The 26,836-nt window shown below is 36.2% G+C and overlaps 1 non-coding gene across 1 annotated transcript; it reads right to left on the reverse strand.

Annotated features, from left to right (window-relative positions):
* Positions 1-17,520: 17,520 nt before the first annotated feature.
* Positions 17,521-17,627, reverse strand: LOC138830020 (U6 spliceosomal RNA). Its single transcript, XR_011372822.1, has one exon. It is a non-coding gene; the product is annotated as a U6 spliceosomal RNA (small nuclear RNA).
* Between the last annotated feature and the right edge of the window lie 9,209 nt (positions 17,628-26,836).

Here is a 26,836-nt window from a genome sequence, read left to right on the forward strand (position 1 = left end):
CAAATAGAGTGAAAGCAGGGGTTATACTGTGGGGGAGGGCATACAAAGCAACAAAAAGAAATAATCTTATAAATGCGTTAGAAACACAAGCATGAAAGAAAAAAAAAACATTAAAATACATATCTAAGGGTTCATTTTCCTAACATCACATTATCTGACCTTTTGCGCTTGACTCATCCACATACTAGATATTGCAAATTAGGGAAACAATGGGACCTATGTTTCTTTGGGCCTGGCTTACTTCACTTCACGTAATTTTTTCCAAGTTTTTCCATTTCCTAACAAATGGGGCAATGCCATTCTTTATGACGGAGGCATAGAATTCCTTTGTGTATATATAACACATTTTCTTGATCCATTCATTTACGGAGGGGCATCTGCTTTGGTTCCATATCTTAGCTATGGTAAATAATGCTGCAATAATCATAGTTGTGCTGGTAGCTTTAGTGTGTTTGTAAATATTTGGGTAAATGCCCACAAGTGGGATTGCTGGGTCATAGAGGAGCTCTATGTGAAGTCTTGTGAGGAACCCCCATACTGCTTTCCAAAGTGGTTGAACAAGTTTACATTCCCATCAACAATGAAGTAAGGTTCCCTTCTGTCCACATTCCCTACAGCATCTATTGTTGTGAGAGTTCTTGATTTTTGCCATTCTAACTGGAGTGAGGTGGTATCTCAATGTTGTTTTGATTTGCATTTCTTTTATGGCTAGGGATGTTAAGCATTTCTTCATGTGTCTATTGGCCATCCTACTTTCTTCTTCAGAGAAGTTTCTCTTTATGTCTTTCGCCCACTTATTTATTGGGTAGTTGTTTCTTTGAGGATTTGTTGTTGGGAGATTGAATTTTTTGAGTTCCAAGTATATTTTAGATATGAGACACTTGTCCATTGTATGGCTAGTGAAGATCTTCTCCCAATCCGTGGGCTTTCTATTGATCTTGTAGCTATGTCCTTTGCCATGCAGAAGCTCTGCAACTTTACGTAATCCCATTTGTCCAACCTTTCTTTGATTTGTTGTGTTTCCAGATCTCTATTCAGAAAATTTCGGCCTGAGCCAAGGAGACCTAGGGTTTCTCCTATTCCATCCTGTAATGTTTTCAGAGTGTCTGCTTTCACTTCGTGCTCTTTGATCCATTTGGAGTTGATTCTGGTGCTGGGTGATATATAAGGATCTAGCTTTAGTTTTCTACAAGTAGTTAACCAATTTTGCCAGCACCATTTACTGAAGAGGCTGTCTTTCTTCCATTCTATTGATTTAGCTCCCTTATGGAAGATTAGATGGCTATAGGTCTGTAGGTTCATTTCTGGGTTTTCCATTCTATTCCATTGGTCCTGAGGTCTGTTCTCATGCCAATACCAAGCTGTTTTGATTGCTATGGCTTTATAGTAGAGTTTGAAATTTGGTATTGATATTCCTCTAGCAGTGTTCTTTCTGTTGAGGAGCGTTTTTGCTATTTGGAATCTTTTATTGTTCCATATGAATTTTTGGATTGCCTCTTCTATTTCCTTGAAGAATGAGGTTGGAATTTTGATAGGTATTGCGTTGAATGTGGAGATAGCTTTGGGAAGTATTGTCATTTTCACGATGTTAATCTTTCCAATCCAGGAGCATGGGAGGCTTTGCCATTTTTTAAGTTCTGTGTTTATTTCCTTTTTCAAGATTTTAAAGTTTTCCTCATAGAGGTCCTTCACTTCTTTGGTTAAGTTCATTCCTAGGTATTTTATATTTTTGTGGGGCTATTACAAATGGAGTTGCTTTCCTAATTTCAGCCACACTTTTCTCATTGTTGGCGTACAGAAAAGCCATCGATTTGGGGCGGTTAATTTTTGTACCCTGCTACTTTGCCAAAGTTTTGAATCAGCTTGAGAATTTTGGTAGTGGAGTCTGTGGGATTCTTTAAATACAAGATCATGTCGTCTGCAAAGAGGCAGAGTTTAATTTCTTCTTTCCCTATTTGGATCCCCTTTATGTCTGCATCTTGTCTTATTGCTGTAGCTAGGCATTCTAATACTACATTGAAGAGAAGTGGAGAGAGTGGGCATCCTTGTCTTGTTCCTTAGTTAAGAGGAAATGTAGTCCCAGATTTTAAACCACAGAATTCATCTTAAACCATGTGTCAGTGGCTCATGCTTGTAATCCTATCTACGCAAAAGACTGAGTTTTAAGAGATGGAGATCAAAGCCATCTCCTATAGAAATGTCCTTAAGACTTGTTTTTGTTTTATTATTTTTTTTATTTTTGTTTTTGTTTTGTTTTCCTTGGTCATTTTTGTGGCTAGAACTCTGGGCTTGGTCACTGCCCCTGAGCTCTTCAGTTTGAGTTATCACTCTACCACTTGAACCTCAGTGCTACTTCCTGTTTTCTAAGTGGTTTATTGGAGACAAGAGTTTCACAGAATTTCCTGCCCGGACCAGCTTTGGACAGAGATCCTCACTTCTCAGCCTCCTAAGTAGCTAGGAATGGAGGCATGAGCAACTGGGGCCCAGATCCATGAGACGCTTATCTCCAATTAATCACAAGAAACCTGGAAATGACACTGTGGCTCAAATGGTAGGACTTTGGTCTTGAGCTGCAGAGCTGAGGGACAACTTCTTAGCCCAGACTTCAGGCCCCAGAACCAACAAAAGGAAAGGGAAGGAAAGAGATGAAAAGGAAAGGAAAGGAAAGGAAAGAAAAGGAAAGGAAAGGAAAGGAAAATAAAAAGGAAAGGAAAGGAAACGAAAGAAACTCAACTCATTGCTAGTATAATCCCTGTTTTCTCAATATGGGCTTTTTTACAGTTAAGTGCATGCTCTTATATCTGACTTGCTTTGGAACCAGAATTATTCTTCCTTTCTACTTTTTACCAATTTGTGTTATTAGAAACCGTGATTTAGAGCCAGGAGATGAAAGAGGGTGGCTTCATCCTTCATGTTTCACTTAGTAATGCTTTCTCTATATCACTCCCATAGATGAACATACTGGCCTGGACTTTACTGTTTCAATATTGTCTCATGTATAGTGTCTTCTATAGTGTATTGAGCCCTTATACTTAAAGACAGTACTTCTCTTTCTTTTATTCCTCTTGTTCCCCTACTGTTAATTCATGTACACTTGGGAAATAATGCACAACACACTCACACACTCTCTCTCTCTCTGTCTCTCTCTCTCACACACACACACACACATACACACACACACACAATTTGCTGAGAATCTTCTTCCTACTTAAAATTGGCCTTAATTTGTGGAGCACTTACAAAATTTGAACTCAATGTACTCCTGGTTAATGTTTTTATAAGCCATTTAATTTCACATTTTTTCTTTACTAAGTTGTCTCTGAAACACATGTTATCTCATGTCCATGATATTCTTGTGCTATTTCAGGGAAGCATGAAAACATTCATTGTATGTTATCACCTTTAAAAGTGCAGCACCATAGATTCTTATTGGAAGTAACTGGAAGGAACTGTTACTGGAAGTGGAAACTGATCAAGGAGAGGAATTGAACATAGAGGATGACAAAGTTCAAGGTAATTTGTGTTCTCCTTTTTACTGTACATGAAAAGAATCGAAGGCTTAAAGGAAACTTTGTTCCTGACTTGTTCGAGTGTGTTCATTACTCATATAAAACTTGTCTGTAGCCCACTTATTTATTGGGCAGTTGTTTCTTTGAGGATTTCGGTTTGGGGGATTTAATTTTTTGAGTTCCAAATATATTTTAGATATAAGACCCTTGTCCGTTGTATGGCTAGTGAAGATCTTCTCCCATTCTGTGTGCTTTCTATTGATTTTGCTAGCTGTGTCCTTTGCCATGCAGAAGTTCTGCAACTTCATGCAATCCCATTTGTCCAACATTTCTTTGATTTGTTGTGTTTCTGGGTGTCTATTAAGAAAATTTCGGACTGAGCCAAGGAAGCCTAGGGTTTCTCCTATTCCATCCTGTAATATTTTCAGAGTGTGTGCTTTGACTTCGAGGTCTTTGATCCATTTGGAGTTGATTCTGGTGGAGGGTGATATATAAGGACCTAGCTTTAGTTTTCTACAAGTAGGAAACCAATTTTGCCAGCACCATTTACTGAAGAGGCAGTCTTTCTTCCATTCTATTGTTTTAGATACCTTATCGAAGATTAGATGGCTATAGGTCCGTAGGTTCATTTCTTGGTTTTCAATTCTATTCCATTGCTCCTGAGGTCTGTTCTTATGCCAGTACCAAGCTGTTTTGATTATTATGGCTTTATAGTAGAGTTCATGGTTTCCCTTATTGCAATATCTAGTATAAGTATGAGTCAAGCAGAAAAGGTCAGATAATGTGATGTTAGGAAATGAACCCTTAGATAATGTATTTAAATGTTTTTTCTTTCATACATTTGTTTCTAACTCAATTATAAGATTATTTCTTTGTTGCTTTGTCTGTCCCTCCCCCACAGTATAACCCCTGCTTTCACTATATTTGATGTCGGTATAATTTGTGGAGGAGATGGGGAAAAGCAAGTCATTTAAGGATACAGGTGGACCTGTTGCTACTAGGAGAAGTACAAGTTGTAATGTCGAAAACGAACTTTACAACTTTGGTGCGCGGGGGGGGGGGGGAGATTTCGTGGAAGGGCGGGGGGAGGCTGGGAAGGGATGTGAAGGGTAAACAAAGGAGGGGGCTGCAATGCTTGATACAAAATTTACTCATTACCTTGCCCATGTAATTGTAATCCCTCTGTACAGAATGTTCACAAAAATAAAAATTAAAAATTAAAAAAATTATCTGTAAAATTCTAGTTGAGAGTATTACAAAAGAAACTTTATGCAATTTGAAGGCCAACGTTGAAGAAAAGATATAACTTTTTTTTCAAAGTGTTCTATTGCAGAGAAACAAAAACTTGAAGGTTTTAAAATGCCTTATGCATTTATATTTCATTCCTGAAATGATTCTCTTGTGGCAGGAATCAGTTATTAATTCCTATAGTCTGGCCCTGGCTTGTCCATAGCAACAAGGATTCCAAAAAAGCAGGATACAGTGAATATAATTAGCAAAAGGGGACTCTTTTCAGACTAGTGCTGCTTTAAGAAGGGTCACAAAGATATATCTGATGGGTTTTCTGTTTTTGTCTTTTGTTTGATTTTTTAGGTTGTGCTGGTTCTGAGGTTTAAACTCAGACTGTGGACCCTGTCCCGGAAGAGTTGACTTCTCTGTCCACCTGCCCCCAAAGCTAGTACTCTACTGTTTGAGCCACAACTCCACTAATGGTTTTTTGGTTTTAATTACAAGTATGAGTTTCACAGACTCTCCATCCTGAGTTGGCTGTGAAATGAGATAATAACTAAGACAATTGACACCAGTTGTATCAAGAGTTCTGTTTTGAACTGAGAAATATTAGTAGAAATTTATTATAAAGCTAATATTTGACAATTTTTGAAAGGGAATATATCCAGCAAAGAAGACATAGCTTGGAGCGCTCACACAGAGAGTCCAGTATGAAGGAGCCAGACGCAGAGGGCAAGCGGATTCTACTCAACACCAGCAAGAACCGACAAGGAGCAGACATCTTCATCCTGCAGTTTGCAGACCAGAGATGACCCAGGATCCAAGACTCGACGTGAGTAGAAGCCCGACGTCCTCACTCCTCCTCAGGGAGCAGAGGAGGGAAGGCCACCCCTCCCCCCCAGCACTGGTGATCTCCATCTTGGATACCGACAAAGCTCAGAGGAGCTGCCAGTTCCAACTCAGGCCATGGAATAAAACGAGTCATTTAGCAGGTCACAAGAACTTAACGGCGAATTGACCTGCCAGACTCAGCTCCATCCAGGGAAAAGTCAACCTGCTCAGGCACCAGCCATTGGAGTGGCTTTCCTCACTGGGTAACCAGAGCCAGAGGCTGCCTCTCCCTCTAACAGCCTCAACAATCAATTTCAAAACAGAAACCCTGAGAAAGGCTCCAGGCTGGGCTCTGTAAGTTTTTTTTGTTTGTTTGTTTTTTTGTTTTTTTCACAAAATAGCCCCAGGAAAAAGCTACTGATTGTTGAAAGGCCTCAACTCTACCCAGAACCTAGACTTACCACTGCATCCCCCTCTTTTGTGATTCTCAAAGCAGATCACCCTCCCAGTAAACTAATCTGGGAGGGGGATCTCAAAATCTTGGGTAAAGCAGAGCATTTTTCTGCCTGTTCGAACAAACTGACTTAAGAAACCAATCAAGCCACAGGACCTCAAGCTGACCAGAGACTCCAACAACAGGCTGTTTACAGACAAAAGGGAGATACAGAATTCTTCCCACCCCTCACAAAAAATAAAAAAAAAAATCAAAGAACTTTTTTTTTCTTCTCTTCCTCTTCTTTTCTTTTTTTTTTCTCTTTTTTTTCTTTTTTTTTTCTTTTTGGTTCCTTAAATATATATATAATTTTTTTCCTTTTCTAAAAATTTTATTAATCTTTAATTTTTGCTTTTTTTGAAAAAATAATTGTTTTCCAGTAACTTTTTTTTCCTCTTATAATTTTTATTTTAGGAATACATGGATGTACGTTTTCCTTTCTTTTCTTGTCTTCTTTCTCTTTTTCTTTCTTTCTTAACTATCTTTTTGTTTTTTTGTCTAGCTCTACTGAACTTCTGATCTTTTTATCTCCCTTTCTAATCCTTTTCACCTTTCCTCTCCTTTATCTTCTGTATTGACTTAACTCTTGTCTTGCATATCCTCAGATAAACCCGTAGTTAACTAGTAGACCCTATCCCGCATTGTGTACACACTTAATCCACGAATTTATTACTCAATTCAAAACCTCTGAGACTTAAATTCCTTAATAGCAGTACTACCTCTTTATACCTATATAATATTTTAAGCATTTTCTTAAGTTTTTCACATCTCCTCTATGTCCCTACCCTTCTATTAATATACTCACATTCCTCTCTAAATAGATGGTCTTTTAATCTCCATAATAATATTAATTTTTACGTTTCTATTTTTTTCTGGTGTCTTTTCATTTCCCTTTCCCTTTCTTCCTTTTCTCTCTCTCTCTACTTGCATCTTACCCAATCTATTTCCTTCATTGAGATTAGGACATAGTTAACTCTCCCTGTGCCTCCCCACACCAATCTATTCCTATTTTTTACCTACATCTCTCCCTAACCTTAAAAATTTCTGGTTTTCCAAATTCTTCTCTGCGGTTCGAAACCCATTAACATATAGTTGTTTGATGTTGAATAGATGTATCTGTTGAACGAGATTGTATCTGTAGACTATTGCCTGTATAAATTCAAACGTTGGTTGATGGTTGCCTTAAGATAGTGTTCTAGCAGAAAACTGGTGCTATTTTCATCGCAATGGGCAGAGTAAGCGGGAAAAACACAAGAAAAATGGCAAATCCGGGTATCTCAATTCCCAATCTTGATAATCAGGGGTCAGATCAGATAATGAACAACCCAGAGGAGAGTTCCCAAATACCATACAAACACTGGTTGCAAACATGATAAATGAGAAGTTTGACAATGTACAAAGGATTCTGTATGAGCGAGATAGGGAGAGAGAGGAGGCATCCCAAAAGTTTATACAGGAATTTCATAAGCGTGAGGAAGCTACTCAAAAACTGATACAGGATTTGCGTGAACAACTTGAGAATACTCAAAGAGAAAGGGAGGAATGGCGCGAGCAGGCTGAGAACACTCAAAGAGAACTGCAGGAATTCCATGAACGGGAAGAAAGAGAACTGCAGGAATCCCACAGACGGGAGGAAGCTAATCAAAGAGTAATTCAGGAATTGAGAGACCAGGTAGAGAATACACAAAGATCACTAAAGGCATTCATGGAATCCATTAACAAAGAGCTGAAGGAAGTCAGGGAGACCACAAAGGGAATGCTGAATGCAACCCAACAAAAGGAATGGGAGTCCAAAGAAACCATAACCAATCAACTAAGTGATTTGAGAAGAAACACTGAACACCAAATTAAGGAAGTAAAGAAATTCATAAAAAAACTAATACAGAGCTTCAACAAAGAACTTGAAGCCATCAAAGCTGACCAATTAGAAGGAAAAGAGTTAAAAAAACAAAGTAGAGAGTCTTGACAGCAGGTTAGACCATGCAGAAGATCGAATCTCAAGGATTGAAGACAGCCTAGATATTATAGAGAAAGAACATACAACTGTCCAAGACAAGTCCAAGAAATATGATAGATCTATCCAACACCTGGAAGACACCATCAGAAGGCCTAATCTAAGGATAATGGGTGTAGAGGAGCACCTAGAAACAGAAGTTAATGGTCTAGGAAATTTGTTCAACAGGATCCTAGCAGAGAACTTCCAAAACATGCAAAAAGATAGGCCTATTCAGATACAAGAAGCTTTTAGAACCCCAAATAGACCAGACCAGAATAGGACATAACACCGTCACATTATAATCCACACAGGATCAAATCAGACCAAGGAAAAGATCATTAAAGCTGTCAAGGAGAAAAGGGTAATCACCTATAAAGGGAAACCAATTAGAATCACCTCAGATTTCTGAGCAGAGACAATCAAAGCAAGAAGAGCCTGGAATGACGTATACCATGCCCTAAAAACAAACAACTATCAACCAAGAATACTGTACCCAGCTAAACTCTCCTTCATAACTGAAGGCCAAATAAAAACCTTCCATAGCAAAGAAAAATTGAAACAATACATCTCCACCAAACCATGCCTACAAAAGTTTCTTAAAGATGTCCTACACATATAAAACCAACAAGACCGCAACAAAGGCCAAGAAACTGCACCCAAACCAGGAATCCAAGAACCATAGGAAGAACCCAGTTTTCCCAGCTTCCAAGAAGGTGGATAACATGGGAGGAACTCCCAAATACCTCTCAGTTCTATCTCTTAACGTTAATGGACTGAACTCTCCAATTAAGCGACATAGACTGTCTAGTTGGATTAAAAAACAAGACCCTTCTATCTGCTGCCTGCAGGAGTCACATCATGCCTGTAAAAACAAACACATTTTCAAAGTTAAAGGCTGGAACAAAATCTACCAAGCAAACGCCCCCCATAAACAGGCAGGAGTTGTAATCCTAATATCAGATAAAATAGACTTCAAATTAAAATTCGTGAAAAGAGATAAAGAAGGTCGCTACATCCTAATTAAAGGATCTCTCCTTCAGGAGGATATTACAATTCTAAATATCTATTCGCCAAACAATGGAGCACCCAAATATATCACAAAAACACTACTTTCCCTCAAATCCCATATAGATCCAAAGACATTAATTGTTGGGGATTTTAACACACCACTCTCCCCACTAGATAGTCAACTCGGCAAAAACTCAACAGAGAAACCGCAGATCTAAACAGCTGCATACATCAACTAGACTTAACAGACATCTACCAAACATTTCACCCAGCAGCATCAGAATACACGTTTTTTTCAGAAGCACATGGAACGTTTTCTAAAATAGACCACATTTTAGGCCACAAAGCAAACTTGATTAAATTCAGAAACATTGAAGTTACACCTTGCATTCTCTCTGACCACAAGGGAATAAAATTAGAACTCAACACCAAAAGCCACCAAAGAAAGTCCGGTATCACATGAAGGCTGAACAACACACTACTGAATCTAGAGTGCGTCATGGAAGAGATTAGAAAGGAAATAAAAATGTTCATGCTTTTCAACAAAAATGAACACACAAATTACCAGCTCCTCTGGGACACAGCAAAGTCAGTACTCAGAGGCAAGTTTATACCTCTGAGCTCCTACATCCACAAATTGAAGAGATCTGAAACTAGCAATTTAATAACACATGTAAACCTCCTTGAAAAAGAGCAGCAAGATAAACCCCAATCCACTAGCCGGAAAGAAATAATAAAAATTAAATCAGAATTAAATGAATTAGAATCCAAAAAAACTATAGAAAGAATCAACAAAACAAAGAGTTGGTTCTTCGAAAAACTTAACAAAATTGACAGACCCTTAGCAAATCTTATCAGAAAAAGGAGAGAACACACCCAAATTAATAAACTCAGAGGTGAGAATGGAAATATCACCACGGAAACAACCAAGATTCAGAACATTATAAGGGAATACTTCTCAAAACTTTATGCTAATAAGTTTGAGAACTTGACAGAAATGGTCCTTTTCCTAGCAAATATTGACATGCAAAAACTAAACCAAGATGAGTTAAACCAGCTCAACAGGCCCATATCTGGCATTGAAATAGAAACAGCAATAAGAGACCTCAAAGGTAAGAAAAGTCCAGGACCAGATGGTTTTTCAGCGGAATTTTACAAGGCCTTCAAAGCAGAGCTCACACCAATACTCCTCCAACTCTTCAATGAAATTGAAAGAGAAAGCTCACTACCGAACACATTCTATGAAGCCATCATAACCCTCATCCCAAAACCAGGCAGGGACTCATCAAGAAAGAGAACTATAGACCCATTTCTTTGATGAACATTGATGCAAAACTTCTCAAAAAAATTTTGGCCAATCGACTTCAACAATTCATCCAAAAAATCATACAACCTATACAACCTGATTAAACAGGATTCATTTCAAGGATGCAAAGCTGGTTCAATATACGCAAATCAATTAATATTATTCATCAAATCAACAGGAGCAAGAATAAGAACCACATGGTTATTTCAATAGACGCAGAAAAAGCATTCGACAAGATCAACAACCCTTTATGATGAAGGTTTTGGAAAAATTAGGAATCCATGGAACATTCCTCAATACAATAAAGGCTGTATATGACAAACCTACAGCCAGCATTATACTCAATGGTGAAAAACTAAAGCAGTTTCCTCAACTCAGGAACAAGACAAGGATGCCCACTCTCTCCACTTCTCTTCAATGTAGTATTAGAATGCCTAGCTACAGCAATAAGACAAGATGCAGACATAAAGGGGATCCAAATAGGGAAAGAAGAAATTAAACTCTGCCTCTTTGCAGACGACATGATCTTGTATTTAAAGAATCCCACAGACTCCACTACCAAAATTCTCAAGCTGATTCAAAACTTTGGCAAAGTAGCAGGGTACAAAAATTAACCGCCCCAAATCGATGGCTTTTCTGTACGCCAACAATGAGAAAAGTGTGGCTGAAATTAGGAAAGCAACTCCATTTGTAATAGCCCCACAAAAATATAAAATACCTAGGAATGAACTTAACCAAAGAAGTGAAGGACCTCTATGAGGAAAACTTTAAAATCTTGAAAAAGGAAATAAACACAGAACTTAAAAAATGGCAAAGCCTCCCATGCTCCTGGATTGGAAAGATTAACATCGTGAAAATGACAATACTTCCCAAAGCTATCTCCACATTCAACGCAATACCTATCAAAATTCCAACCTCATTCTTCAAGGAAATAGAAGAGGCAATCCAAAAATTCATATGGAACAATAAAAGATTCCAAATAGCAAAAACGCTCCTCAACAGAAAGAACACTGCTAGAGGAATATCAATACCAAATTTCAAACTCTACTATAAAGCCATAGCAATCAAAACAGCTTGGTATTGGCATGAGAACAGACCTCAGGACCAATGGAATAGAATGGAAAACCCAGAAATGAACCTACAGACCTATAGCCATCTAATCTTCCATAAGGGAGCTAAATCAATAGAATGGAAGAAAGACAGCCTCTTCAGTAAATGGTGCTGGCAAAATTGGTTAACTACTTGTAGAAAACTAAAGCTAGATCCTTATATATCACCCAGCACCAGAATCAACTCCAAATGGATCAAAGAGCACGAAGTGAAAGCAGACACTCTGAAAACATTACAGGATGGAATAGGAGAAACCCTAGGTCTCCTTGGCTCAGGCCGAAATTTTCTGAATAGAGATCTGGAAACACAACAAATCAAAGAAAGGTTGGACAAATGGGATTACGTAAAGTTGCAGAGCTTCTGCATGGCAAAGGACATAGCTACAAGATCAATAGAAAGCCCACGGATTGGGAGAAGATCTTCACTAGCCATACAATGGACAAGTGTCTCATATCTAAAATATACTTGGAACTCAAAAAATTCAATCTCCCAACAACAAATCCTCAAAGAAACAACTACCCAATAAATAAGTGGGCGAAAGACATAAAGAGAAACTTCTCTGAAGAAGAAAGTAGGATGGCCAATAGACACATGAAGAAATGCTTAACATCCCTAGCCATAAAAGAAATGCAAATCAAAACAACATTGAGATACCACCTCACTCCAGTTAGAATGGCAAAAATCAAGAACTCTCACAACAATAGATGCTGTAGGGAATGTGGACAGAAGGGAACCTTACTTCATTGTTGGTGGGAATGTAAACTTGTTCAACCACTTTGGAAAGCAGTATGGGGGTTCCTCACAAGACTTCACATAGAGCTCCTCTATGACCCAGCAATCCCACTTGTGGGCATTTACCCAAATATTTACAAACACACTAAAGCTACCAGCACAACTATGATTATTGCAGCATTATTTACCATAGCTAAGATATGGAACCAAAGCAGATGCCCCTCCGTAAATGAATGGATCAAGAAAATGTGTTATATATACACAAAGGAATTCTATGCCTTCGTCATAAAGAATGGCATTGCCCCATTTGTTAGGAAATGGAAAAACTTGGAAAAAATTACGTGAAGTGAAGTAAGCCAGGCCCAAAGAAACATAGGTCCCATTGTTTCCCTAATTTGCAATATCTAGTATGTGGATGAGTCAAGCGCAAAAGGTCAGATAATGTGATGTTAGGAAAATGAACCCTTAGATATGTATTTTAATGTTTTTTTTCTTTCATGCTTGTGTTTCTAACGCATTTATAAGATTATTTCTTTTTGTTGCTTTGTATGCCCTCCCCCACAGTATAACCCCTGCTTTCACTCTATTTGATGTCAGTATAACTTGTGGAGGAGATGGGGAAAAACACATCATTTAAGGATACAGATGGACCTGTTGCAACAATGAGAAGTACACGTTGTTATGTCCAAAACGAGCTTTACAACGTGTGCGGGGATATGCGGGGGGGGGGGGTGGGGGGAGGAGAAGGATTGGTATTGGGGGGAGAGGGTGGAGACTGGGAAGGGATGTGAAGGATAAACAAAGAAGGAGGCTGCAATGCTTGGTAAGAAATGTACGCATTATCCAGCCCATGTAATTGTAACCTCTCTGTACAGTATTTTCACAAATAAAATAAAATAAAATAAAATAAAATAAAATCAGGGGCAACAACTTACATGTCACACTCACAGTTTAAAAATTGACACTCCTTCAAAAATTAAACCTAAGTATATAAAGGGGGATGGGAAATGCAGATTGCAGGCAGCATTGCCAGAACAGTCTTTGAGACACAAGCTGTAATTAACAAGTCTAAAGCTGCTTTGGAAGAATGGCTCAAATGATGGAATACTATTCTGGAGCAAAATTGGTTAATAAGAGCTTGAGGCTTTTGCTTACGAACATACAAACCTACACATACACACTAAGGGACCTGATGTGTGCAAACACACATACACAAATGATACAACTCCGAATGTTTAGAAATTTTAGAAAACAGTAGAAAATATGTCCTGAGTAAGACTGGAATCAATTGATAATTTTTAATACTAGAAAGTCCTCATGTGAACTGTCCTCCAAAAAGTTTCAGAAAAATTCATAGGTAGCGACCAGAGATAGTCAGAAATTTGAGTAATGGTTATTAAAGGTAACAGATCCATGGAGGAATCAATCAGAGAACTCTGCCGTTGCATCTGAAAATATTCATATGCTGTGTCCAATGTTAGAACATCTTTGAAAATAATACATAAGCCTGAACAGTCATTCTAGTGGATAAGATCATAGGAGAAATTCAGAATTGCTACACTGTATCTAGATTAAATAACAGCAACAAACTATGGCAAGGCAATGTAATACAAGCCTGGAATTCTAGCAGAGAGTCTGAGACGGGAGATTAGAGATTGGAATTACATATTGATACCTTCCCTGGAATAAGGTAGTATGATTTTGTCTCAATAAAATAAACCAAACAACTAGAAAGGGATACAGAGTTGGAAGTTTGGGTTGATTTTGTCATTATTTTTTGGAAGTCAAATTTCCTATTGCAATGCAATTCATATGTGATCCTCATTTGTGTTTTAAATGCTCTCTTCATTAGCTAATATTTGTAGATGTAATATCACTCATGGTTACCAACCAAATTGGGAAAACCTAAGCACCCTTCTGTTGTATTTAAATAAATGATGGATTACAGAAGCTGAAGCCTGGAGAAAAAGCAAAGTTCATCTAATGTAGGACTTTGTAGACCTTCCTAAATTAGAATATAGATTTAAATAAATATTTTGGTTTTGTTTGTAATTGGGTATTATATAGGACACTACAAAATGCTTTTTAAGTAGCAGATTTAATTTACAAATTCAAAAATGATTCTGGCATGCTATTTGCCTAGAATCTTCTTTCAAGAGAGGAGAAATTCGAACTTAGTTAATAGATAATTTAAATAGTTCATGTAAGAGTTGATAATGTGAAGAATCTAGACAGAGTTTCCAACACATGGATATTAATTTATAAATTTAGAAAAAAGTAATATTTCAGGGTTTGTTGTTCCCAAAAGCGAACTTCACAACTTTGGTGGGGGAGATGCTCAAGTAGGATGGCGGGGGTGGGGGATAATGTGAAGGGATGGGAAGGAGAAACAAAGGAGGAGTCAACAATGCTGGATAAGAAATGTACTTCTTATTTTTCCCATGTAATTGTAACTCCTATGTGATGATTTTCACAATTAAAAAAAAGATAAACAATAGCTTATTCTAATGAACAAGAGCTTACTCTTGAGGAATTATTACACGTTTCAGAGTTTTATCCTCTACAACAATGTGGGTATTTTTCCATCGAATTCTCAATATGTAACACCTGATGGGAAACAGCAACTATTGCAGAATTATATAAAATTCAAACAGGTGAATTTTGTATCTTTCTGGTATGTAATGTGGAGAATTTGAAAATAAGTAGTTAGTAGTGAAAGAAATTATGAAGAACACATATATTCTGTCCTCTTAACAACTTATCTACTTTTTAAAGATGAATTTCCAAAGAATTAAACTGTTTTCTGGTTTACAATGAGACAACACTAAATAATCATTTTTTTCTAAATAATGTCAAATGTGAAAATATTGTGCAAATATTTTATAGTTTGATACAATTCAAGTTGATGAGCCTCTGTTAAAGAAGGGGTGATTAATTAAAATTAGATGGCAAATAGTATTAATTTTTAGTAGATAATACCCTTAGAATAATATTTACTAAACCAATAGAGTGAAATTAAATTTTATGTACCTAATTTTTTAACTTTAATTTTGTCAAGTTGATGTACAGAGCGGTTACAGTAAGAAAGTTTGTGAATACATAACTTTTTAATTTTGTTATCCCCATCCTCATTTTTCACACTTTTCCTTCACCCTAAGACCCCTCACAATTTCTACAGTAAATTTCCAACATATTGTCTTCTGAATATTGTTATTGCATTGCTTTCCCCTTTTTCCTTTTTTCACGATTTTGTTGTTCTTCCCTTCTCTAATTAAGATCAATGTATATGCCATACACAGTGTACCAAAATCAAATACAACAGAGGATAAAGCAAAGGGGCAAACACACTCACACACACACACACACACACACACACACACACACACACACACACACACACACACACAATCACATATTACACTAAAAACAACTGCAAAGATACACCTCGGTTAACCTATCTTGGAGTTCATTTTGCTCAGCATTATATTATCGCATCATATATACATAGGTATGGAGCCATTCTGCTAGACTCTCAAACATTTCCTAATTAAGACAATGAGGAAAACCATGCAATCCGTTTCTTTGTGCCTTGCTTGTTTTATTCAATAGGATTTTTCCATGTCTTTCCATTTCCTTATGAATGGTGCGATATCATTCTTTCTGATGGAAGCATAGAATTCTACTGTAACTATATATACCACATGTTCATGATATTCAATAAAAATGAACACATAAATTAACAACTCCTCTGGAACACAACAAAGGCAGTATTCAGTGGCAAATTTATCACTCTGAGTTCCTACATCAACGAATTGGAGAGATCTGAAACCAAAAATTTAATGAGACATCTGAACCTCCTTGAAAAAGAGCAGAAAAATAAACCCCAATCTAGTACCTGGAAAGAAATAATTAAAAATCAATCAGAATTACATGAACTAGAATTTCAAAAAAATACACAGAAAGAATCAACAAATCCAAGAGTTGGTTCTTTGGATAAATTAATAAAATTGACAGGCTCTTAGCAAATCATATCGGAAAAAGAAGAGAACACACCCAAATAAATAAACTCAGAGATGAGAATGGAAACATCACCACAGAAACAACCAAGATTCAGAACATAATAAGGGAATACTTCTCAAAGCTTTATGCTAATAAGTTTGAGAACTTGGCATAAATGGACCTTTTCTTAGCAAATGTTGTCATGTCAAAACTAAACCAGGATGAGTTAAACCATCTTAACAGTCCCACATCAAGCAATGAAATAGAAACAGCAATAAGAGACCTCCCAGCTAAATAAAGTATAGGACCAGATGGTTTTACAGCAGAATTCTACAAGGCCTTCAAAGCAGAGCTCACACCAATATTCCTCCAACTCTTCCGTGAAATTGAAAGAGAAAGTTCACTACTGAACATATTTTATGAAGCCATCATAACCCTCATCCCAAAACCAGGCAGGGACTCATCAAAGAAAGAGAACTATAGACCCATTTTCTTTGATGAAAATTGATGCAAAATTCTCAAGAAAATTTTGGCCAATCAACTTGATCAACTCATCAAAAAAATCATACACCACGATCAAACAGATTTCATTTCAGGGATGCAAAGCTCGTTCAATACAAATCAATTAATATAATTCATCACATCAACAAGAGCAAGGATAAGAATCATATGGTTATCTCAGTAGATTCTGAACAAATAAACGTTTGATAAGATCCAACACCCTTTTATGATGAGGGTTCTGGAAAATTTAGGAATCCAGGGAACATTCCTCAATAAAATAAAAGCTGTATATGACAAAATTGCTGCAAGTATTATACTCTGAGTTGAACAACTAAAGCCATTTCCTCTTAATTCAGGAAAAAGACAAGGATGTCCTCTCTTTCCACTTCTCTTCAATCTAGTATTAGAATGTCTATCTACAGCAATAAGAAAATATTTGAACATAAAATGTTTCCAAATAGCAAAGATGAACTAAAACTCTCCCTCCTTGCCGATGACATGATTTTGTACATACACAATCCCAGGAACTCCACTCCCATATTACTCAAGCTGATTCAAAACGTTGGTACATGGCAAGATATAACATTAACCCTCAAAAATCAATGGCTTTACTGTATGCCAACAATGAGAAAAACGTGTCTGAAATCTGGAAACTCTATTCGTAATGGTTCAAAAAAAAAATACCTAGGAATCAACTTAACCAAAAGAATGAAGGACCTCTACAATGAAAACTTTAAAAACCTAAAAAAGGAAATCCATAGAATTTAGAAAGTGGCAAAACCTCCCATGCACCTGCATTTTTTTAAAAAATATGGAACTCTTCACGAATTTGCGTGTCATCCTTGCGCAGGGGCCCTGCTAATCTTCTCTGTATCGTTCCAATTTTAGTATATGTGCTGCCGAAGCGAGCACTGCACCTGCATTTGAAGGATCACCATCATGAAAATGGCAATACTTTTCAAGGCTATCTCACATTCAGTGCGATACTTATCAATATTACAACCTCATTCTTCAAGGAAATAGAAGAGGCAATCCAACAATAAATATGGAACAATAAAAGACCCTGAATAGCAAAAATGATCCTCAACATAAAGAATTTGCTGGAAGAATATCAATACTAATTTCACACTATACTACAAAGCCAGAGTAATCAAAATAGCTTATTACTGGTACAAGAACAGACCTCAGGACCAATGGAATAGACTTGAAAACACAGAAATGAACCTACAGACCTATAGCCATCTCATCTTCCATAAGGGAGCTAAAAAAACAGAATAGAAGAAAGACAGCCTCTTCAGTAAATGGTGCTGGCAAAATTGGTTAACTACTTGTAGAAAGCTAAAGCAGGATCCTTATATATCACCCTGCACCAGACCTCGGAGTCAAAGAGACACTCTTAAATCATTAGAGAATGGAATAGGAGAAACCCTAGGTCTCCTCGGCAAAGGTTGAAAATTTCTTACTATTGAAACAGAAACACAGCAAATCAAAGAAATGTTGGCCAAATGGGATTGCATGAAATTACAGAGCTTCTGTATGGCAAAAGTCATAGTTTACAAGATCAAGGAAGCCCAAGGACTGGGAGAAGATCTTTACTGACCATACAATGGACAAGAGTCTCATTTGTAAAATATATCTGGAACTAAAAAAAATAAATCACCCAACAACAAATCTTCAAGGAAACAACTGTCCAATAAATAAGTGGGCTAAAGCCTTAAAGAGAAACTTCTCTGAAGAGGAAAGAAGGATGACCAATAGTCGCCTGAAGAATTGCTCAACCTCTCTACTCATAAAAGAAATTCAAATCAAAACAACATTGAGATACCACCTCACCCCAGTTAGAATGGCTATAATCAACAACTCTAATAACAACAGATGCTGGAGAGGATGTGGAGAGAAGCGAACTTTACTGCATTGTTGGTGGTAGTGTAAACATGTTCAACCACTTTGGAAGGTAGTACGGAGATTCTTACATGTTCAATCACTTTGGAAGGTAGTATGGAGATTCTTAAAAGACTCCACATAGAGCTTCCCTATGACCCAGTAATCCGACTTTTGGGCATTTACCCAAATGATCACTAACAAGACTCTACTAAAGCTACCAGCACATCTATGTTTATCCCAGCATTACATACCATAGCTAAGATATGTAATTATCTCAGATGTCCCTCAGTGGATGAATGGGTAAAGAAAATGTGGTGTATAAACACAATGGATTGCTATGCCTCCATCAGAAAGAATGACATTTCCCCACTTGTTAGGAAATGTAAAGACTTGGAAAAAAGTATGTTAAGTGAAGTAAACCAGGCCCAAAGAAACATAGGTCCCTTGGTCTCCCTAGTATATATTTGAGACAAGCAGAAAAGTTCAGATAAATTGATTGTAGGTGAAATGAACCCCAAAGTAAGCATTCAAATATTTTTTCTTTCATGTAATTGTTTCTAACATATTTATAAGATGATTTCTTTTCTGTTTTGTATGTCGCTCCCCTCTGTATAACCCTTCTTCTCACTCTATTTGAATTTGGTATAATTTGTAGAGTTGCAGGGAAAAAACAAATCGTTTAAATAGGAATACATCTGGACCTTTTGCATCTATGAGAGGTACAAGCCATTGTGCAAATTTGAATTTTATTTTCTTCCTTGGTCGGGGGTGGGCATGGTGTGATGGGGGTGTCTGTGGGGATTAGCGGGGGAGATGCGAAGGGGAAACAAAGAAGAAGGCCACTATGCTTGATAAGAAATGTAGTCATTTTTTCCCCATGTAATTGTAACCCCTCACCCATTTGAATGAAGATATTCTCAAGACACTAAATGGAAAATAAACTTTGCAGCTTTGGGGTGGAGGAAGAATTGTGAAGGTGGATGAAGTAAAAGATAGAAGAAAAAAGAAAGAAGGGATAATAGTGCTTGAGAATAAATGCACTCATTACTGACATGAATATAGTTTTTCTATAAAGCATCTTTTGAAGAAAATGGTTTTTAAAATACAAGGCAAAACAATAGCAACAGAACACAAATAAAAACATTGATTATGGTTTTCAAATGCCCTATTATCTGTATGAAGTTGAAATAGCTTTATCACATGTGACTATCATTGCATTGAGAGATTTTTGTTCTTTTTAAGTTCCCCAAGGAAATTAGCGTTTCCTGAAGGATACTGAAAATATGAGCAGGAAGTAAATTTGATATAAATATACTGTTTGACATTACACAGTATTACCCACTAAATGCTAAATTGACCAAACTGTGTTAAAGAATGATGATTCTTTTATATTCTCAAGGTTGGAATTTGATTTATGAAGAAAAGTGAAAAGCAATTAATTCAAATATAATAACTTCACCTGTATTAATATTCAGAATGACTTAATCCCCTGAAAACTTCTTGTCGCATATATTCTGATTTGAAATACAAAACAAATGTTATGAATTGAGAAGATTACATTGTTGTTTGGAAACAAAAGTGGCCTAAGACAAAAAGAAAAAAAATGAAAACAATTATAATACTAACAACAATGATACAATTTTATTAGAGTGGAATGTTCATCCAAAATTGGTATAGTTTATCATCTTTAATATAAGCAGTAATTCATTCAAGTGACAATAAAATGAAAGAAAGTAACATATAGTGTTAAAATCGAGATTCATACTTGGCTAAAGAACTTCTCAGGAACTTTGTTTTATATACCATTCTCTTTTGGTGGTGTGTGTGGGTGGAAGTTGAACTTGCCTATAGTTGTATTGGGCTGTAAAATGTTTTCTAAAATTTATGAATTTCACAATATACTATAAATATACATATTGCTAGGTTCAATGGAGGTTTTTACAAATCACCTTATTAAAATATTTCCAAGGTTTTCCATTTGTAACTCGTATTTTACTAGGAGTAATTACTGCAATCTAAAGCGATCATACAACTTTCACCATTTACTCAGTGATCACCTGTGATAGAATAATTCTGTCAAAACCCTGGCAGTTTATTCATGTTTAAAACTTGTGTTGAAAGTTCTCATTCCATTATCAGAGTGCATTGAGAGTGGAGCATACGTATGCATATGACATTTCTGTACAACTTCAAATTTTTAATGGGTAATTTGGTACGAAACAATAATACATAAATGGAAGAATACTGTTCACTGTTAACAAAACCATATTTTTATATGTGTAAAAGACCTTACCATAACTTCTGTATTCAGGAAATAACTGATAAAGATATTCATAGAGATTGTTATAGATACAACAATTCTAAAAATAACAGTTGTTTAATTAGGCTAAATTCTTTTTTCCTCTGTTCATGTTGTATATGCAAAAAGAAGCTAAATCATCTGTATCAAAGTGTGAAGAGGTGATATGTAAAACTAGTGTTTCAATCAATTCTATTATTTACATCGATTTTTTCTTTCTTATTTAAATTTTCTTTCTTAATTAAATTTTATTGTTATAGTGACCAATCCTTGTTGAAATTGTTACCCCCTTTCTCATTACATATCCTATACAACACATTGTCTTGTGAGTATTGGTGTTACACATGATTCCCCGTTTTTATTTGTCATGCAATATTATTTTCACACTAATCATTGCATAAGTTTAATATTTTAGGTCTAAATTTCACACTAGTATCATGGTGAACACACAAGCCTCCACAGAGTTTTATAAAACTTTTGGAAATACATCACATTGATAAAACAGAGTGTATTCTCAGCAATTACAGACTTTCAAAAATCAGGATGTGATGAAGAAATACAATACAACTTTACCAGCTTTGGAAGTACATCATTCATGATTTTATGTGACTACTGTACTCATTTGCTCATTTCCTAAGCTCTTGCACATCACAGTGTGAAGCGATCTGTGTACTTGGATGAGAATACTAAGATGAATTCACCAAGAATTATATCAATATTCAAAAAATTTTGAAGTGATATGATCCAAAGTCTTTAACATAATGAAAACACATGTGTCATATATTAACGATGCCCCTATGTTTAATCTTTATACATGTGAAACATGGAAATTATTAAAGTATTAACTTCACATACATAGTAATAATAGGGAGAGATATAGAACAGTGTAGAATTAATTTTATTTTCATAAATATATTAATGGCTGTCGATGTGAGTTTTGCAATTGGACAGTGAAACATTAGGAGTTTCAAAACAATGGCTCTTGTTAAAAATTGTGTTTAACTTACCTGTATCATCAGAACTCTGGTGAAAGGGAATATCAATATGTGTAAGCTCTCTATGTGTTAGAGAAATTAATAGTTATTCGAATTGCATGATCAGAAGTGAGGAGAATAGGCAGAAGTCATGCAAATAATGATTTACTTTAAATTTTATGGCAAGGTGCCAAATTGCATATATGTACGTTTGGGTTGATCACATTAAAATAACGGGAACATTCATTCTTCCTAAACTACTGTAACAAAATTTTTGTTTTTACAACCAAGGAGGCATAAGTTGAAACAACATTGCACCATGTCCAACCAAATGCTTCAGAAATCTGCATGAGAGAATTACATGAAGAAATTGACACATAGAAAGGTTTGAATATAGGGGGCTGGGAAGTTGGCTCAGTGGTAGAGCGCTTGCCTTGCATACCTTAGGCTCTGGTTTCGATTCCTCAGCACCACATAAGCCAAAAGGAAAAATCCGGAGTTGTCACTGTGGCTCAAATGGTCGAGCACTAGCCTTGAGCTGAAGAGCTGAGGGATAGGGCAAAGGGCCAGAGTTCAGGCCCCACGACTGGACTCCACACCCCCCCCCAAAAAAAGAAAGGATTGAATATATACACATTAACACAGTAAACACCTTGTCAGCAATTTTGCTTTGTACGACATATCTTTGAAGGGGAGGAGGATGCTTGTTGGGTGGGGCAACAGGCTGTGGAATATTTTCTAAAATTTGTGATTTCACAAATTTCACCAGGCAGTATAATTTTATGTACTTCTAGGTCCAACAGGAGAAAAAAAAACACAATCTTAAAATACTCAGCGTATGTTTTTTTTTAAATAAAGTTTTATTTTAAAGTTACTGTACAGAGGAATTCCATTTACATGAATAATGCAATGAGAAGAGTACTTTTTGACCAATTTTGCACTTTCACTTGATGTCCCACTATCCCTTCCCAACTCAACTTCACTCCTCCGCATGCTCCTTCGAAAGTTGTAATGTTCATTTCTAATATATTGTCTTGTCATTATCCTACTTGCAATGTTTCCTTATTTCAGGGATTTATTACACCCTTTCCCTTCCCAGATCAGACAAATATATATACAAGATGCACGGTACCAAAATTGAGTACTGTGTCAGCAGGGGATATGCCATAGGAAACAACAATAAAATAAAATCATGGAGCATATTTTAAACAATAAACATAAAGAGAGATCTCTTGTCTTCATTATTGGAATTCATTTCAATTAGCATTATTTTATATGATCATATATACATCACTTTTGATCTTTTCAGTTCATCTAACAAGATTATCTTATATGTATATAATTATTGCAAATAAGGGAAATCATGGGACCTAAATTCTTTGGGACTGTGTTACACAACTTAATATTATTTTTCCAAGTCATTCTATTTCCTATCCAAAGGGACAGTGCTATGTTTTTTGTTGGAAACATACAATTGCTATCTCTACACATATTTACATACAAATGTTTATATTTACCATATTTTTGATACACTCATCTAACTCATTTATTGAGGGTCATTGGTGTTGGTTCTATATCTTTTCTGACAGATTGTCATTTTGTGGTCTAGACATTCTATTTAAAATATGTGATTAATAAGAAGAGATTATCACCTCATGTATGATTTTTATGCAAGTATTTAGTCACAGTTCAATCCAAATTATTGCTTGTGTTTAGGAAGGAAGAAGCTAAATTTTTAGCCATTGTATATTTTCTTTTGCAATTCAAATAAGTAAAAGAGTTCCAAATGAAAACGGTATTTCTGTTGCCTGTTGTGACAGTACTTGATTATGTCCACAAATTTTGGGGCAAATATATTCTCAATCATAATTACTATTAGAGATAGAGATATTCATTTCAGGTGCATGATGAGATTTGAATTCAGGCCCTAGGACAGCATATTTTACTTTGAGCCAGGTATAAGGAAGTATATTGAAGACACTAATCTATTTCCATAAAATGATTAGCGAATTAGAAAGAAATTACATCAATGTGGGTGCAGCCTCAAGGAGAAAGTAATTATGCCACTTTTTGACATGTTTTGTTCACTTCAGTTCAATTGCCATAATTCATGTAAAAGGATAGATAGGATTTTAAAGATTTGCACTTAAAAGGAAGAAAGGATTGACCAAAGTACTTGGTGTATAAACATGACAAAAATGGTGTCATCACTGAAGATAGATTGATGCCTGATAGAATGCAAAACTGAAGGAGCTCTATTTACTAAACTAAGTCATTCTAAGAGAAAAGAAAATACCATGTTACCAAGAAATGTTGACTACACCATCAGAGAGATAATACATCTAGCATAGTAAAGGACTAAAAGGTCAACGTTATTGTAGGACTTGTGCTACAAATGAAGCTTAGCTACAATTTCCTAATTAGACTTTGGTTCCATCAAAATTAGTATATGATGATTGGTTTGATTCCATGGGACAAATTCATGAATATTTTGAGGACACACAGCCATATTGACAGAAATATCGGCTTGACTCTATGCAACCAATGTCTCATAAAGAAAAAAAAAATATTTGAGCATTTTATATTCTGATGAATGAACCTTGTAGAATATTTCTAAATTATGGATAACAGCACTAAATAATTGAAAATTACCACAAAGTTATCAATAACCCACTGTGGCCTAGTAGACCTAGAAACTATAAAAATTCCTTTATCAATTTCATGTCATTTAATGAAAATATAACATGGTCTTGCAACTTGGTTAACAGCTAGTAAATATGACTTAACAAGTCCTTATGAAAGATTTAAAATAAAAATATGAGGAAAGTGAGGAAATATTGAGGCTCATATTGCAATATTTCAACTTCAGTTGCATAGGTAGAAAATATCTTAACAAGTATGTAATTGCTTATGTAGTTGCTTGGAGTTAGAATAAATACAGTAACGTTTAGGACAATTAATTTGTGAAAAGTCAAACCACTAATTTTAGAGGAACGAAGGAATATGTATGTTTTTTAGAGCTAAGAGAGAAGTGAAGAAAATAAACTAGTACATGCTACAAGATTGAAAATAAACTGAACCTGTCATACATGTGACAATATAAACAGTTTCACCAAGGAGAGTAAACACCTTACCCTCTGAAGAAAGAAGTCTACATTAAGAAAGTATGTGAACTGCTGTTGTCCCTTTCTTCCAGTGTGCCTTCGGGATGGGGATCTATGTATTCTATTATTTATATAACCATAATTTCTTTTTTTTATTTTGAAAACACCAGACTCAGGGGTTACAATTACATTGGCAAGTTAACGAATACATTTCTTATCAAGCATTGTTGCCTTCTTTCTTTCCCATTCCCATCCCTTACAATCTCTGCCCCCATAACCATAATTTCTTTGTCAAGGTTACTCAGTTTATTGAACACCACCCCACATTATGGCATGTGAATGGCTCCCAGAAAGAATTAATTTCAAAAGCGAAGATACCACAGCACGCCCTAACTTTGCCCTTTCAGACTTCCTGAGAATTGTGCTGTGGTTGAGTAGAATTGAACTCTGGGTGGAATTCTTACCCTTTTTAACTCACATATAAAAATATCCTACTGCTTATATTTATTTGCCCTTGCCTACCCATTATCTAGGTTAGATTGGTACACTCATTTTATGTGAACTTTTCATTCTTTTTGATACCAGTGTTCATATTAATAGAAATCATAAATCTGGACATTACATATTAGGTTTCAATCAGGGTGATTCTAGGGCAGTAGAAGAACCTTCCTCAAATGACCTTTCAATATTCACGACTGCCTATTGAAGAAATGCTCTCCTATGAAGAAGCATTTACCACTTCATGTCATTTATCCAAATCTTACCATACCAACAGGCATTACTTCAGAGTTTGTTACGGAGGTTTTGATGGATGAATTGAGTGATAGTAAAATTTGTGAATTAGTTTTTCCAGACCCCGTGAGTAAAAGTACATGCTTACAAGAAATTATCTTCAAAAACAGAATATTAGTTTCGGAAATATTTTACTGTGTACAAAGGAAACTGTACACAGTAGAAAGTGTGTCTAACCTAATAAAAATAGGCAAATGATATCATACTTTTAGTGGTAAATATCTGTTCTTTTAATGCAATCGTTAAAAAAAGAAAATCACTGGCTTCAAAAACATTCTTACTTCCATGAATGAATCCAATTCAATACAAAGGAATAATTTTCTACATGATTTTTTGCTCTATGGATTTCTGAAAATTTTCATTTCCCTTCCTAACTGATATCTGGGTTTGCTCTTCAGGTGGAAGCAACATGAATGTTGGAAGGAAAACTTCCATGAAAGTCTTCTCTTTGGAAATGATGCAAAATTACTTCAATGTTATTTAAATATTTCAGCATGATTGTAAATTTTCTATTTGGTATTGTATTTTTTTTTTTTGGGTCCGGTCGTGGGGCCTGAACTCTGGGCCTGGGCGCTGTCCCTCAGCTCTTCAGCTCAAGGCTAGCGCTCTACCACTTGAGCCACAGCACCACTTCCGGCTTTTTCTTTTTGCTTATGTGGTGCTGAGGAATTGAACCCAGGGCCTCATGCATGCAAGGCAAGTGCTCTACCACTGAGCCACCTTCCCAGCCCCTGGTATTGTATTTTTAAAGTAAGAAGAGCCAAGTGTTGGTGGCTGGTGGCGTTTGCCTGTAATCCTAGCTACTCAGGAGGCTGAAATCTGGGGATTTTGATTCAAAGCCAGGCTGAGCAGGAAAGTACATGGGAGTCTTATGTCCAAATGACCCCCAAAACCAAATAACCGAAAGTGGCCCTGTGACTCAAGTGGCAGAGCTCAGGCTTTGACCTGAAGAGGAAGGGACAGCCTCCAAACCCCGAATATAAACCCTATGACAGGCATATTACGAATAAAAATAGCAAGAACAAAGCATTCACCATATTTCTCTGTAACATTGAAAGTCTACAAACC

Source organism: Dipodomys merriami, unplaced genomic scaffold (genome assembly GCF_024711535.1).
Source record: "Dipodomys merriami isolate MVZ:Mamm:240054 unplaced genomic scaffold, mDipMer1.0.p SCAF_18, whole genome shotgun sequence".
Lineage (NCBI taxonomy): Eukaryota > Metazoa > Chordata > Mammalia > Rodentia > Heteromyidae > Dipodomys > Dipodomys merriami.